Source organism: Ovis canadensis, chromosome 1 (assembly GCF_042477335.2).
Source record: "Ovis canadensis isolate MfBH-ARS-UI-01 breed Bighorn chromosome 1, ARS-UI_OviCan_v2, whole genome shotgun sequence".
In the NCBI taxonomy this organism is placed as follows: Eukaryota; Metazoa; Chordata; class Mammalia; order Artiodactyla; family Bovidae; genus Ovis; species Ovis canadensis.
In genome coordinates, this window is record NC_091245.1 from 99,804,984 (window position 1) to 99,821,060 (window position 16,077).

Genomic DNA, 16,077 nt, shown 5'->3' on the forward strand with positions numbered 1-16,077 from the left:
AGCACAGTCATCACAGACACACCCTCTCATTTACTGATGATCAGCAAGGCTGTTTGGAGGTGGTTGCCAACAATGCTCTCTCCCTGTCGTCCGCTGTAGGTCGACCTTTCTTTGCCCAGCAGCCTGCGACATTTTGGTTTTTGGCTGTGTGCGGCTGTTTCTTCAGACCCATGGGTCTTGTGACACACACTGTGAGCGTGACTGAGCTGTGATGCCTGGAAAGAAAGAGGTCAGTGTTCAAGTGACGAGAAGTAAGGAGGAAATCCTCCAAAAATAGGAACATAACAGACGTATGGTTGAGAAATAAGTCAAATTGCTATATTATTCTGTTGCCTTGGGTGGTTTAATGCTATGGCTTATTTGTGTCTCACTTCTTACAAGTTTCAGCCAGGGTAAGAAAACTATTCTCATCTCCTCCACCCTCCCTACCATTTCAGAGAAAACCTGTTCAAGGGCAAGGACTGTGTTAGCCAATAAACAATTCAACTTGAAGATTAAATGAAAGTCCTGATGAATTACTCACTAATGAATTTGATGTCAAAGTCCAGGCTGGGTGACCTGTAGTTTTTCTTTTTGGCTGGCACCATCCTTCATGGAGCTAATCCCAAAATCCACAGAGAATTCTCTACAGTTGCTTTCTCATCCTCAGAAGGAATGGCTCCAGCTTGACTAGACTGAGAAACACAGTGACGTCCCTCTCAGCTGGCTCAATTCTCAAATTCTCCCCAATTGCTGGACAAGTCTTAACTGTAGTCAGGACCATCTCTTCATAAAGATTATAAATTTAATTAAATGTGTCTCAAATTCTTTCTTCCCCTATATGTTCTCACTACACTGGCTGCGTCCTCTCCCACTTCCATCATGGTTCAAGATCTTACTTCTCTGGATCATAATGCTTTCTTAGGGAGGTAAATTCTGCTGGATTTATGTACATCAGTTAGCATCACTTCACTGAAGGGGTAGGGCAGCTTCTGCCTCTGCCTACTCTGCTCCAGTCTTAACCCTGTCCCATTTCTCTCACCCAACCCTGTTGTGATGTGGCTGTTAGTGTGATAATCACAAGCACAGGCTTTGGAGGCTAGCTGTGTGACCTTGAACAAGTCACATAGCCTTTTAGTAAAATAGATCCAATAAACACTTACCTCTTGGGGTATTGTGACAGTGAGTGAGATAATGTACAAAGGGTTTAGTATTGGGCATGAAACATGGTAAGTGACCAATAAATGGTGGCTGTTACCACTCTTGATCTAAACAATCTCAGCTTCTTGCTCTCACCTCCCTAGTTCTTGACTCCCACCTCAATCTTAGAGTTAGTTTTGATCACTATCTCCCTAAAGCTGCAGCACTTTAAGGTCAAGATCTTAATATGTCTATCTGTGGCAACCTATTTAGTTCCCTACATCTAATAAAAAGTGTATGCTCAATAAATGCTGGGTGGTGGAATGGGACTAATACTCTGACTTAGATAAGCTGTAGCGGGGCTGACTCCCGGGCTCCTGAGTCATTACCTACGATACAACTTCTCTTCAACTGGGCTTCTGATTGAGTTCCATTCTGGTTTCCCAGTTCTCCAAAGAGGTCTAAACATTTTCTCCACCAAAGACACTGCAGTCCTATCCCTGAATCCCATTTTGGTCTGGGGCTAAAGCCCAGGAACAATCCCAGGCATCAGTGCTCTGCCTCAGGTTCTATATGGCCCATCCACAAAGGGATGACTTAAACTCCAATTCTTTTTATCTCTGTCAGCACCTCTTCCATTGAGGTGGACCATGGTCATTTTCTTACTCTTAAATAAAATGTATTTTTAAAAGTATCACTTTATTTAATGGTTTGTGCTATACAATCTAAATTAAAACAGTGCTTTCTATGCAAAAGCAGTTTCAAGACAAGAATCCTAACACCTATGCGGCAGCCTCATTGGAAGGCCATGCGGCATCTAGGAAGAGCCAACTCATTGGAAAAGACCCTGATGCTGGGAAAGATTGTAGGTAGGAGGAGAAGAGGACGACAGAGGATGAGATGGTTGGATGGCATCACTGACTCAATGGACATGAGTTTGAGCAAGCTCTGGGAGATGGTGAAGGGCAGCGAAGCCTGGTGTGCTGCAGTCCATGGGGGTCACAAAGAGTTGGACATGACTGAGTGACTGAACAATAAAAAATGTGCCATCCTGGATGGGAGAGGAGTTTGGGGAAGAATGGATACATGTATATATATGGCTGAATCCCTTCACTGTTCACCTGAAACCGTCACAACATTGTTTGTTAATTGGCTATAATGCAGTACAAAATAAAAAAGGTTTTTTTAAAAAAGAATCCTATCATCCCCTCCAAACTGATTTCTGTCCCTGTGTGCGTGTGTGTGTGTGTGTGTGCGCGCGCGATGTCTGACTCAGCTACCCCAAGGACTGTAGCTTGCCAGGCTCCTCTATCCAGGGAATTTTCCAGCAAGAGTACTGGAGTAGGTTGCCATTTTCTACTCCAGGGGATCTTCCTGACCCAGGGATTGAACCCGAATCTCTTGAGTCTCCTGCATTGGCAGGCAGATTCTTTACAACTTGCACCACCTGGGAAGCCCTAAGTGCCACCAATTTCTAATATGCAAATTCTGAAGTCATCACTAACCCCACTCTTACCACTTGTGGTCCTGTCCTAAGGCTGGTCTAAGAGATAGGTATAGTTGCTCCCAGAAGGCCTAGTTTTCTGGGAACAAACAGATTAAAGAGGGGGGGTATCTTTTTCCTTCCATTTATAGGAAAGTCACCCTGGCTTTGGGTCTTGTTTCCCGTGACCTGACATTGGCCCCTAGTCACTCTCATCTTTCCAGCCATGTCCAGTGGATGAAGTAATACATGAAAAATCAGTGACAGACCTCCAGATCTGAGTGTCAATGGATTCCCATCCATAGCGCCCCTTCCAGGTCGTGGATTTAACCCAGCCAGAAATGGCCTTCTCAAAGCCACAGAAACCTCTCCCAGGAAGGTGGAGAAGGCCCACATCAGTGTAAGATCAGAGATCATTTCCTGCTGTGCAGATGGCAAAGTAACCTCCTTCCCTACCTTGCCCTAAGTCTTCTGCCTCAGACCTCAGGGCTCTGCATAGGCATTGAGCATGCGTGCATGCTCAGTCGCGTCAGTCATGTCTGACTCTTTGTGACCCTGTGGGCTGTAGACCATCAGGCTCCTCTGCCCATGGTGTTCTCCAGGCAAGAATACTAGAGTGCGCTGCCATGCCCTCCTCCAGGGGATCTTCCCAATCCCAGGGATCGAACCCATGTCCCTTATATCCTCTGCTTTGGCAGGCAGGTTCTTTACCACTAGGGTCACCTGGGAAGACTATAGGTATTATAGGCATTCCATCTATTTTAACAACAAAACAAAAAAAATAACCTCAGTATGGGGGCAATGGTAACAAGTCATTGACTACAAAACCTTTTGTGTACTTTCAGGTTAACATACACCATCAGTGATGGCAAGGCAGAGTCTGCCTTGGGAAGATGGCTCATTATCTCCACTAATTACTTCTGTGCTTTTGTTTAAACCATTTCCCAGCCTGGAAGGCCTTTCCCCCATTGACATCCATCAATTAGTTTTACTCATTCTTTAAGACCCAACTCAAATGTCGCTTTCTCCAAGAAGCCTTTTCTAATCCTCTAGTTAGAATTAATTGCTTCCCTCTCAATGTTCCTGTGACATTTATTATAGGATATTCCCACATTATTATATTAAAATGTTATATACTATTTATTATACAATGTTCCTATGTCATATTAAATGTTATTTATTATATAATATTCTTATGTCACCATAAAGATATATGAAAGATGTTTTACAAATTGACTATCCTACAATCCAGCCTCAATAAAGAGAAGCTATTATTAAGATTGTGAATTACACTTTATATCTGATCTGTAGGTCAAGTTTTAAGTGTGCATAATTTGAGGGGGGATAAAAACAACTTCTTGGGCATTGTAAATCACAAAACCTAGCTATTCTGGGAAGAAAGAAAATAAAATACAGATATGAGCCACAGCACTTGTTCCCTCATCTACTGGGACACCCACTTCACTTTGTACAAGAGACATCAGAATTAAAGAGGCCCTACTAACCAAGCTCCGCACCACCACCACATGAAACATAAAATCCCCTCTCCATCATTTCATCTGTACTGAAATTCACTCCCATCTGAGACCACTCATTCAACTTTTAAACAACTATCAGCCATCTTAAAAAGGGCTCTCATTTATTGAGTTTCTGGGTGTAGCACACCACACATAGGTGCCATCACATCTCAGTTAATCCTCATAAAAATTCAAAAGTAAAATAAACTTGCCCAAAGCTACAGCTAATAAGTGGCATATTTGAGAAAGTCTAGCCCAGCCCTAACTCCTAAGCCTGTGGGCTTACTACTAGGCCTTCCTTCTTCCTTAATTGTGGGGAAGTTTTCCGAAGTTTTATAATTTAGGTGGAAGCTGCAGCTCCCACCCACAGTTCTGTGTTTTACCCTTTGAGACCACCAATAGATACCTAATTCACCTTCAACTCTACCAGCCTACAAATAATTAAAAAAGGTTGGCCTGACCCCAAGCCCTCTTGTCTCCGGGCTAGACATCCTTCAGCTGCTGTCTTGCCTACAAAATGGCTTCGGACCCCACCTCTGAATGCATTTCACTTTGTCCCTGTTACTCTCAGAGGCAGCACCCAGAAGGAGCCACACTCCCCAGCTGTGACGTGGGCAGTGGTGCCCACTCAGACATGTCCCGCCCCTGCTTCAGGGTGTCTCTCTCAACAGGTCTCTGTTAGGCTGAGTCACCTCCAGCCTCTCCACAATATAATTGGCTGTTTAGGACTAAGTGTAAGCTTCCCATTTATCCCTATCAAATCCCATCTTGTTATATCTGGGACATCCTTTCCTCTGCTGAGAGCTTTCTGAATCCTGATCTTATCATCCAACACAGTCACTAACCCTCTCAGCAAATTTGATCAGTATGTTCTGTGAAACCATCCAAGTCATTAATAAAACGTTGACTGAGACCCTGCAGCAAATGACTAGAGACCTCCCTTAAAGTTGACACAGGTTCATTAATCATGAGTTTTTGTGTGTGATTGTTCAACCAATTACAAATCCACTTAACTGCCCTGGGCTCTTGGGTCTATATCCTGCTGAAACCCACCAGCCCGGTAACCCCATCAACAAAGGAAATGAGCTTAGTCTGGCATAACTGGTTCTGAGCAAACTCCTGTTGTTTTACAAAGATTAGTCTGGCAGGGTGGATCCTGAACCCACACTGTTTCTCCTGATGGTGTCTGTACATAAACTAGGAGTTGCAATAACATGATAAATCACCTATAATCACTCCCAGAACTCTAACAGGCTAGAGCTCCGAATTCCTTATCCTAACAAAAAACAAAACAAAAAATACTTAAATGAAAAAGACCAGCCTAAAGTTAAACTGTAAAATTTTTCTCTGGTTCTTTAATACACTGCTCTGAGCTCTTTCCTATTTCACAGTGTCCTCTTTGCCTCACCCCATTTGAATCTTGTGACCTCATGAGACCCTCTGACCTCCCAAGGATCTCCATCTTAATATCTTATCTCATTCTTGCCTTCTCTGAAATGCTCCACTTTCCAAAATGACACACTTCCTGAGCCCTTCCCTCCTTCCTCCTATTAAAGTACTGATCTTAGATAGAAGTAAGGGACCAAGCAGCTAGATTTGGAATGAAGTATGAATGATTAATTTACCCTGAAAATATGCTGGTATTTTTGAAACAGGAGCATAGTTAACCCTAAATAATCTCTAGTTAGTGAATTAGAAGCCATATGACACAATTGGGGTAAAGAAATGCAAGCAGAATTGGAAATATCTTTTGCCGGGGAGCTTTTGTACTAGTCAAGATTTTTGAAGATAAATAACAGAAATTTACTCTGATTACTTTCATCAGAAAAGTTATTTAGAAAGGGTATCAGGTATTATCCTCAACCAACAAGGAGGCTTGAAAGTCAGACATAATTGAAGAAAGGGTAGGTACCCTAGAACTCATTTAGATCAAGCAACAAAAACAAATTCTCTAGAAAGTTGTGGCGGGCCCCACTGCTGATGGACTCTTGCTTCTACTGGAAACTCAACACTGAATCCCTAGGTATCTGAATCTCTGCCTCTGCTGCCTTAAGCATTTCCAACTGGCCCCAAAGAGCCCAAAGCAGCCATTGGCCAAGCCTGGACCACAGCCTGGCCATAGCCATGTCCCAGCCCAGGGAGCTAAAAGAAGACTACCTTCCTCTCTTTGGCTCTCCTAATGGGAGAATTGTCTTTCTCACCTTGGTCCCTTATTTTAGGATTCAGAAGTAGATATCTAAGAACATAAGGAATGCTCAGTACAATTCCTGGAACTCCTTAAATTTCATTGAGTTGGCCAAAAAAGTTCATTTGAGTTTCTCCGTAAGATCTTACAGGAAAACCTGAGAGCTTTTTGGCCAGCCCTGGGCTCCCACGGTAAAGCGTCTGCCTCCAATGTGGGAGGCCCAGGTTTGATTCCTGGGTCAGGAAGATCCCCTGGAGAAGGAAATGGCAATCCACTCCAGCACTCTTGCCAGGAAAATCCCATGGACGGAGAAGCCTGATAGTCTACAGTCCATGGGGTTGCAAAGAGTCGGACACGACTGAGCAACTTCACTTTCACTATACCGTGTCCTTTTACTTGCCCTTCTATGCCCGTTTGAGGGAATTATAAGGGAGTTGCCACTTTCAAAAGTCATTAAAGTTGATATCTTAGTGCTGCAGTAAGGTATTGCTCTCACCTCACACTGCTCCCAAGCACAACCAACATCCAGAACCTCGACAAACCCTCCCTTTTAAAAAAAATATATAGCACATATACAGAAGTGAAGTAAAGTCGCTCAATCGTGTCCGACTCTTTGCAACCCCATGGACTGTAGCCCACCAGGCTCCTCCATCCATGGGATTCACCAGGCAAGAATACTGGAGTGGGTTGTCATTTCATTCTCCAGGGGATCTTCCCAACCCAGGGATCGAACCCAGGTCTCCCACATTGCAGGCAGATGCTTTAACCTCTGAGCCACCAGGGAAGCCCAGTACTCAAATCACAAATGTAGAGCACAATAAAATTTCATACAGTGAACATAACCTGTTCAAGAAATATTACCAGCATCCACGGCACCTCCCACATCTCGTATCAGTCACTACCTCCCCATAGCAGCCACTACCCTGACATCTAGCATAATAGATTTGTTATTCCTATTTTTTTACTTTAAAACATGAGATCATATAGTATTTTATTTTTTTGACCTGGCCTCTTTCTCTCAACATTTTGTCCAGGAAATTCATGCATGTTATTGGGTATGGTGGTAGTTGACCAACCACTTTCGAAAGGTGACTATTACACCAGCTGTCCCCAGGGTTCCTGGGAATCACTGATATCATATTACTGAAGTCAGGTGAGAAAACAAAATCTCTAGATATTTGTTCCACTTACATGAAATTTGGATTAATTCTAGTGCACAGGAGAGATACTGCCTTTCTGTTTAATGTGCTAAAATCAGATTAATCCGAATGATAAGGATATAAAGAATACCTTGATTCATTTACAAATGTTTCTTGTGAACTTGAAATACTCTACAAAGTGTCCCCTTAGTTTCTGAAAATATTTGCAGCAGAAACAGAACTCAGCTTTACAGGTGGCTAAAAAGACTTGGTTAATTTGAGAGTATGTGGAGTGCACGGAGTGTTGGGATTGTTCCCATCACACAGCAGGGGCGGCTGTGCACCTGAACGTGCACAAGCAAGCCATGTGCATGCCCAGAGCAGTGGCCTCTAAACACACGAGTGATTTGGGGTAAACTAGGATTGAGAAATCGTGATAGTGAGGGAAGAGTTACTAGTGCAGCTAGAGATAACAAGTTTACAAAGAGACTGCTGATGGAAACACAAGGATGCTTTAATAGAGTGGCTGGTCACGGGCAGAACGAGGAATGCTGGATGATCACACCTAAAACATCTATGGTCTCCCAAAAATGTGCTCCAGAAAAGCCATCTCCTTGGAGAAACAGGTTGTAGATTAAATTGCAGCTCCCTAGGGGTACAGTCATATGATAGTGCACTTGTGGGGTAGAGGGGCCTGGAGGTGAGATGCCAGGGGGAGGAAAGGGAAGACTATCCGGAACTTGGGGGTGGGGGGAGCCAAATTCCTGACCTTCAGCTGTTTGTTCTGAAAATGGAAGAAGAAAGTCCTTTGCATTCCACAGGTCTCTGTGAACAAAGTCATCACTTTGAAAGCCTCTCTGTTCTTGATTAACTCTGGCCAACAGAACAAAGAGGTTGCTGCATGTCTGGGGATTCTGAGTTAGTGAGTAAGGCAGCAAGATGACAAGGAGGAAGCCTGGTGCTGCCGGAGAAGAAGGAAGCTTGAGGGGGCCATGACCCAGCTTAGGGGGCCACTCTTTCCCCACAGTCTGATTCTCTGTGTTCTCATTTCCAGCCCAGCCCCAGACTCAGAGTCATATGGATGGTGACAGGCAGGGGAAAGATCTGCCTTTATGCTTCACTTCAGCCTTCATTCACATTTGCTCTTTCTCTCTTAGCTGATGAAGTCCTTTTGAAAAAGAAGCGTGATGTGGAAAGTTGAGTACTCTTCAAGTCAGCACAAGAGTGCTAATAATTGTGTGAATTTATGGGTATGAAGTGCTGATTTAGAGGGTACATGCATGCTAAGTCACTTCAGTAGTATCTGACTGTTTGTGACCCCATGGACTGTAGCTCTTCTGTCCATGGGATTCTCCAGGCAAGAATACTGGAGTGGGTTGCCATGCCCTCCTCCAGGGGATCTTCCCAACTCAGGAATTGAACCCATGTCTCTTTTGTCTCCTGCATTGACAGGTGGGTTGTTTTTTTTTTTTAACCACTGAGCCACCAGGGAAGTCCTACAGGAGATATGAAAATGAGACAGGAATGTCTCTGTCCTCTCTCCTACTAGGGAATATAGGACAGATTGTGTTAAGGGCCACAGAGGGATAGAAAGATATTGAGGACTGGGACTTCCCTGGTGGTACAGTGAATAAGAATCCACCTGTCAATGCAATCTACCGCTGTCAAGAGATGCAGGTTCAATCCCTAGGTTGGGAAGACCTCTTGGAGAAAGGAATGGCTATTCACTCCAGTATTCTTGCCTGGAGAATCCCATAAACAGAGGAGCCTGGCAGGTTACAGTCCATGAGGTCCCAAAGAGTCAGACACTTCTGGGCAACTAAGCACAATTTTCATCTTCACTGCAAAAGAAATAGTCAAAATCAACAAAAATTTAAGTGCTAGCACATAACTGAGACTTCACTTGTATACCAGGAGCTGTGCTAAGGTAACACATGTATTTCCCCACTTAATCCCCACAATACCCCATATAGTAGATGCTGTCACTGTGTCATTATGCACACTTACAGAGGAACAAAACTGCAGATGAAAGAGGTTAAGGGAGCCAGGACTTGAAACCCAGAAGTCTGACTCCAAAACCTACAGTCTTGGCTACCAGGCTCTCCTGCATCTACAAGGGCTGTTTCTTTTATCTATTTGTTTATATATTTATGAATTTATTTTTGGCTGCCCTGGGTCTCTGTTGCTGCACAAGCCTTCTCTAGTTGCAGTGCCTGGGCTTCTCGTTATGGTGGCTTCCCTTGCTGCAGAGCAGTTGTGGCTCTTGGGTTTATTTATCCCAAGGCATGTGAAATTTTCCTGGACCAGAGATCAAACTTGTGTCCCCTGCACTGGCAGGTAGATTCTTATCCACCACGCCACCAGGGAAGTCCCTACAAGAGCTCTTTCTACAGAGCAACTTTAGGGGGGTGAAAGGGAGCGATAGGAAAATGGAAGCAGGTTGTGAAGGAGAAAAAACAAACACAAGAACATAAAACAGCAATGGCCGGGCCAATGGAAGCAGATACAAAACCTAATAAATTTATAACCTGGGAGATCCTAAAGAGGGGCCCAGGACAGACTGACCAACTTAGGAGGTCTCGGAGGAGGTTAAATAGGATGGAATTAGGAGAACCAGGGTAGGAGCCAGCCTGGGACAGGAAGAGGGAGACTTCTCTGGCACCAAGGAGGAGCCAGAGGGTGGAAATAGCAAGGAATTTTGAAGAGAAACTAAGTGATCTGAGGTAGGTAGCTGTTATGTGCTGAATTGTGTCACTTCCCCCCCACCCCCCAAAAGAGATGTTGAAGTCCTTCCCTCTGGTACCTGTGAAAGTGACCTTATTTGGAAATAGAATCTTTGTAGATGATCAAGTGAAGATGAGATCAGCAGGATGGGCCCTAATCCAGTGTGACTGTGTCCTTATAAAGAGAGGAAATTTGGACAAAGATACAGACACGGAGAATGCCATGTGATGTTGAAGGCAAAAACTGGGTGACAAAGAAGCCAGTGTGTTAGTCACTTCAGTTGCGTCCGGCTCTTTGTGACCCCATGGACTGTAGCCCACCAGGCTCCTCTGTCCATGGAATTCTCCACACAAGAATGCTGGAGTGAGCCGCCATTCTCTTCCCGAGGGAATCTTCCCAACCCAGGAATTGAACCTGGGTCTCCTACACTGCAGACAGATTCTTTACTGTCTGAGCCACCAGGGACGCCAAGGATCACCAAATACTGCCAGAGCTAGAGCACAGGCAGATTGTCCCTCACACCATCAGAAGGAACCAATGCTGCCAGTATCTTGATCTCAGACTTTAAGCCTCTAAAACTAAGAATAAACTTCCGTTGTTTGAGGGACTTCCATGCTGATCCAGTAATTAGGACTCCACACTTCCACTGCAGAGATCGAGGGTTCAGTCCCTGATCATGGACATGCCACATGGTGCGGCCAAAAGATTAAAATAAAAATAAAAAGACTTCTGTTGTTTGAGAATAAACTCTTGTGCTTTAAGCCACCCAGTTGTCAGTACTTTGTTATGGCGGCCCTGGAAAACTAATACAGTGGACTGAGCCTTCTCAGGAGATAGAAGACATGTTCCTCATACCACACAGCCTCTGGAGAGATGCTTCCAGCTCAGTCCAGGGAGATGATGTAGTAAGGGCGGTGCTTGGGCCAGAGCTGCTTGTTGTTGTCATTTAGTTGCTAAGTTGTATCCGACTCTTTACAACCCCATGGATTGTAGCCCGCCAGGCTCCTCTGTCCGTAGGATTTCTCAGGCAAGATTGCTGGGGTGAGTTGCCTGTTCCTTCGCCAGGGCCAGAGCTTAGGAGAAGTCAAATGGGAAAAGTCTTCCTTCTCTCTGCAGGAATCCAGGGAGCAACTGCTTTCCTCATCCAGCCTGACTCCCTGGGGTGCCCTGGGGACAGGGTGCAGGAGTGTGAGGCCCACACAGGCCAAGAGTCTCTCTGGGGTGAATGCAAGGCTGTAATGGGAGCTCTGAGACACCAGGCTCTATGCAGGGAGTTGTTCTTAGACAAGATTGTCCCTAGTACATACTGGAGATTAGATATGAACTGATGTAAGTGCTGTTTTGAGATTGACTTTTATTTGAGGAGGAAAAGGAGGAATTCATTTTTATTTTTATGAGGCCTCCAGAAGCCTGGGGTTGGCGCAAGTTGACACTGACCCCTTTGGGAGTGGGGTGTGAAGAAGCCCAGTGAGGACGAAGGCCTCTCCTTAGCTGTTGCTCTGTCATCTGTGAGTATTGTCCCCAATAGCCCTGCTGGTCAAGACTGTGTCTCCTTTCTGACACTTCCTCAATGCCTACCTGGGCACAGTCACTCCTCAGGGAAAGGAGAGTGGTAGCTTGAGAATATCTTTAACACTTAGAAGAGGACCATCTTGAGGAGAGCATGTCTCCATGTTTTTGATTCCAAATGCAGACTTAGAACACTGAAGCCCATTTAGAAGGAGGACTGAAGCCCATTGAATGCTGTGACATTTCTGACACCACTGACATCACCTATTCCAGCACGCCACCTTCCAAGGTCGGGAACCACTGTTCCTCACTGTTTGCACATGCAATCACCTGTCTTGCCTGGAAAACGGGTTTATAAGAAAACAGGAGTGTTAAGAAAAATGCTAAAAAGCGGAACTTTAAAATCCAGTAATGCCCTAGAGCCCTGGAGATTATTTAAGCACAACTAACCAAAAGCCAAGGACAGGGGCAGGATGGGGCAGAGAGTATGAAATGGACCAAAATACCAGGCACTTGAAAAACTTCTGTGCTGTGCTCTGCTAAGTCACCCAGTCATGTCCAGCTCTTTGCAACCCTATGGACTATAGCTCACCAGAATCTCTGGGATTCTTTAGGCAAGAATATTGGAGTGGGTAGCCATGCCATCCTCCAGGGGATCTTCCCAACCCAAGGATCGAACACACATCTAAGTCTCTTGCTTTGGCAGGGGGGTTCTTTACCATTAGTGCCACCTGGGAAGTCCATGATGGCCTATTGAGAAACTTCTGCTCCCTGAGTACTCAGCAGAATGTAATGGAAAGACAGCCTAACTGGGCCAGCGGGTAGGGGGGCGGCACAGGGAGGGGTGTAGAAAGGGGAAGTTGAAGAAAGCGGACAATTAGAGGTAAAGTAGAAACCAATTAATTAGAAATATAAAAGGAATAGCCTTGCAAGCGACTTTCCAATCAATAAAACAGATCCATGAAAGAGAAGTCAGCTAGGAAATCATGGGGATCCACCACCAAAAGAAAATCTCAACTCTTTATAGCACTTAACAAGCTATCTTCGCATACAATAACCTAGAGAGAGAAGCAGGAGTTACTATTCCTACTTTATAGGGAAAAGAAGCTGAAGTTCAGAGAGGATATGTAATTTATTCAAAATCACCCAGCTATTAAGTGACAAAGCTTGTTCTTTAGCACTCAGAGTGGGAAAAGGATTTAGTTAGAAGGCTGAATGGATTATTTTACTTTCATCTCACCAAGCAAGGTGATAAAGAGAGTCCTAGCTCCAAAATTTCCACTGAAATAGACAGCAGATGCTTTCTCTCTGCCATGCAGCAGCACAGTATAGTTACAGCATGGTTTGTTATTATTTGTATTTTTTTTTTGCCAGGTCTTAGTTGCAACACTTGAAATCTTCCATCTTCATGTGGGATCTTTAGTTGAGGCATGCAAACTCTTAGTTACAGCACATGGGATCTAGTTCTCTGACCAGGAATTGAACCCAGCCCCCTGCATTGGGAGTACAGAGTGTTAGCCACTGGACCACCAGGGAAGTCCCTACAGCATGTTTTTCAGAGTCAAACAGATCTAGGATCCAACCTTAGCTCTTCAGCCTACTAACTAGAGGCTCTGAAAAAGCCATTTAATCTCTCCTGGCTCCGCTTTCGTAACCATAAAATAGCAATAATATTTCCAGGTTATTCTGAGTTTAAAAAACCATAATGGGGTAATAAAATTGCTAATACTAAATCTCTAGTTTTTTGAATAATAAAAATATGTCTTATTGAACATTTAAAGTAAATTTTAAACTCTTAAGAGTGAAAAATCATAATTCACTGAAGAGTATGTTCCGTTTACTCCCACTATCTACAACTAAGGAAAGACTAGTGTCAGGTAATTCTACAGTCAAGATACCACTACAGGGGACTTCCCTGGCAGTCCAATGGTTAAGACTTTGTTGCCTTCCAACACAGGGGGTGAGGTTTCAAACCCTGTAGCTAATGGGCTTCCCTGGTGGCTCAGATGGTAAAGAATCTGCCAGCAATGCAGGAGACCCAGGTTCAATCCCTGGGTCTGGATGATCCTGAGAAAGGCATGGCAACCCACTCCAGTATTCTTGCCTGGAGAATCCCACCGACAGAGGAACCTGTCGGGCTACAGTACGTGGGGTCACAATGAGTCAGACGCAACGGAGTGACTAACACTCTGCCTTTCGGGGAGCTAAGATCCCACATGCCTCATGGCCAAAAAGCCAAAACATAAAACAGAAGCAATGTTGGAACAGAGTCAATAAAGATTTTTAAAATAGTCCACAATAAAAAAGAGAGAGAGAGCAAGAGATATCTATGGTCATCAGATGTTGGGGGAAGAATTACTATTAGTTGGGGAAAGGCTCCCTCCAAAGAGGCTGACTCCAAGCATAAACAAGAATGCAAGGTCACACACCACTGCTTGGGCTGATAAGCACCCAGTCCCATCCCAGGATAGTCTCATAATCCTGCCCGGAGCCATTGTTTCAACCCAGCACCTGCATCCCATCTCTGGCAATCCTCAAATGACCCTCTGAGGTAACTACTAGAATTACTCCCTTTTCACAGATGAGGAAACCGAGGCCTACACAGATCAAACAATTTGCACAAGATCAATCCAAAACAGAATGCAGGTTGTTCTGACTCTCAGTTTTATGTTCTCAACCCTTGGATTTCATAAATCAGTAACGTTTTTAAAATTTGGGAACTGACATAGAGTTGCCAATTTTGTGACAAATGAGAAAATCATTTCTAAGATAGAAATATTAATAATATGAAACACAAGAAAGAGGATTGGAAATAATACCAAACATAGGAAAAATACCAAACATGGAAAAGAAGGATGTTTTAAAGGATAGGAAAGAATCTCAGAATAAAAGTAAATTCTTCCCATGAAAGAGTATTTAGAGCCTATACCAACAGAACACAGGAAAGGTACAAGATCAATTGTTATTTTATGACACTAAATTGTATGTAATCTTTTGCCAGTTTGGAGATGTACATATTCAACAGTGCAGTAAGAAGTGGAATTTGCTAGTCCAACTTGTTTAAGTGTGGGTGCTTAGTCACTTAGTCGTGTCCGACTCTTTGCAACCCCATGGACTGTAACCCGCCAGGCTCCTCTGTCCATTGGGATTCTCCAGGCAAGAATACTGGAGTGGGTTGCCATGCCCTCCTCCAGGATTCCAATTCAGGGATCGAACCCAGGTCTCCCACATTGCAGGTGGTTTCTTTACTGTCTGAGCCGTTTGCTAGTCTAGCTCATTTAAGTAGCTCATTTCAAATCACAGTCTTTATAGAAAACTGTTTCTCCTATACGTATGCAGCCAATAAAAGAAATAATCTTCTAACAGCACATCTCCCAATTTGGGGTGAAACAAGCCCTCCCAAGCCTCCCACTCTCACCATTCTTCCCAAAGCTCCCAAAGAGACCAGGAGGAAAGCAGGACAGAGGGCAGAGCAGGAGTCTGTCTGGCTGGGCCAGTGGGGTATCTGCCTGTCCAACTAGGGGCAGTCAGGCATTTATCTGAAAGGGACACTGCAGGTGGGTGGAAAACACGGTCTGAGACTATATTAGGGAGTTCTGCCCCCAAATTTCAGGCCCCCAACGCCAGCCCAACACGTGACTTCTTTCCTTGAGGCCCCAGACAGCTTCTCCTTTCAGAAGGCCCCTATGAAAATGCAAATATTTCTAGGATGTTAAGCCTATCAGCTAACACTTTCCTTATCAGCCGTAGCACATTTGTTATCAGCAAACACCTTGGCTTAAATTATTTGACAACTTTCCAAGTGTGTGTGGGAAAAAGACCCCGCTTTGTCCCTGGTAGGGGAAGGTGAAGAGTGGAGATAGGTTTGGGGAATGCAAAGTGGGAGGAGAGACTTGTTAGATGAGACCAAAGATAAGTCTCCACTAACTTGACCACTTGCCTTGCCCTGCACTCATGGGAGAGGGGCGGGTGCAGCGGCGGGAGGTTTTGTGTATGTGTGTGTGTATTGTGTAATCTATGTAAGGACTTCTAGAAACCAGAAAGCAAGTTCTGAGAAGAGGATTGCAGGGAAGTTAGTGGGACCTGAGTAGAATGTATAGATTCTCGAAGGATAGTTGATTTGTTGTTTAGTGGACTTAATTTTTAAAAAATATTTCAACAGCCAATTGCTCTCCTACTATCCAACTTGTTCTTGCTTCCCTGGTAGCTCAGTGGTAAATAATCTGCCTGACAATGCCAGAGACATAGATCCGAACTAGGGTCCTGGAAGATCCCACATGCCACAGAGTAACTAAGCCCATGAACCACAACTATTGAGCCTGTGCTGTAGAGCCCAGGAACCACAATAAAAGAAGCCACCACAATGAGAAGCCTGCACACCGCAACCAAGAGTAACCTCCC

At 44.4% G+C, this 16,077-nt stretch overlaps 1 long non-coding RNA gene across 2 annotated transcripts in view; it reads right to left on the bottom strand.

Moving 5' to 3' along the window:
- LOC138447170 (uncharacterized) overlaps window positions 1-16,077 on the bottom strand; it is a 53,490-nt gene that overhangs the window by 5,955 nt on the left and 31,458 nt on the right. For both annotated transcript variants that reach the window (XR_011259695.1, XR_011259696.1), the window contains exon 3: window positions 23-215. This is a non-coding gene — a long non-coding RNA (uncharacterized lncRNA). The remainder of the gene's footprint in view (window positions 1-22; window positions 216-16,077) is intronic.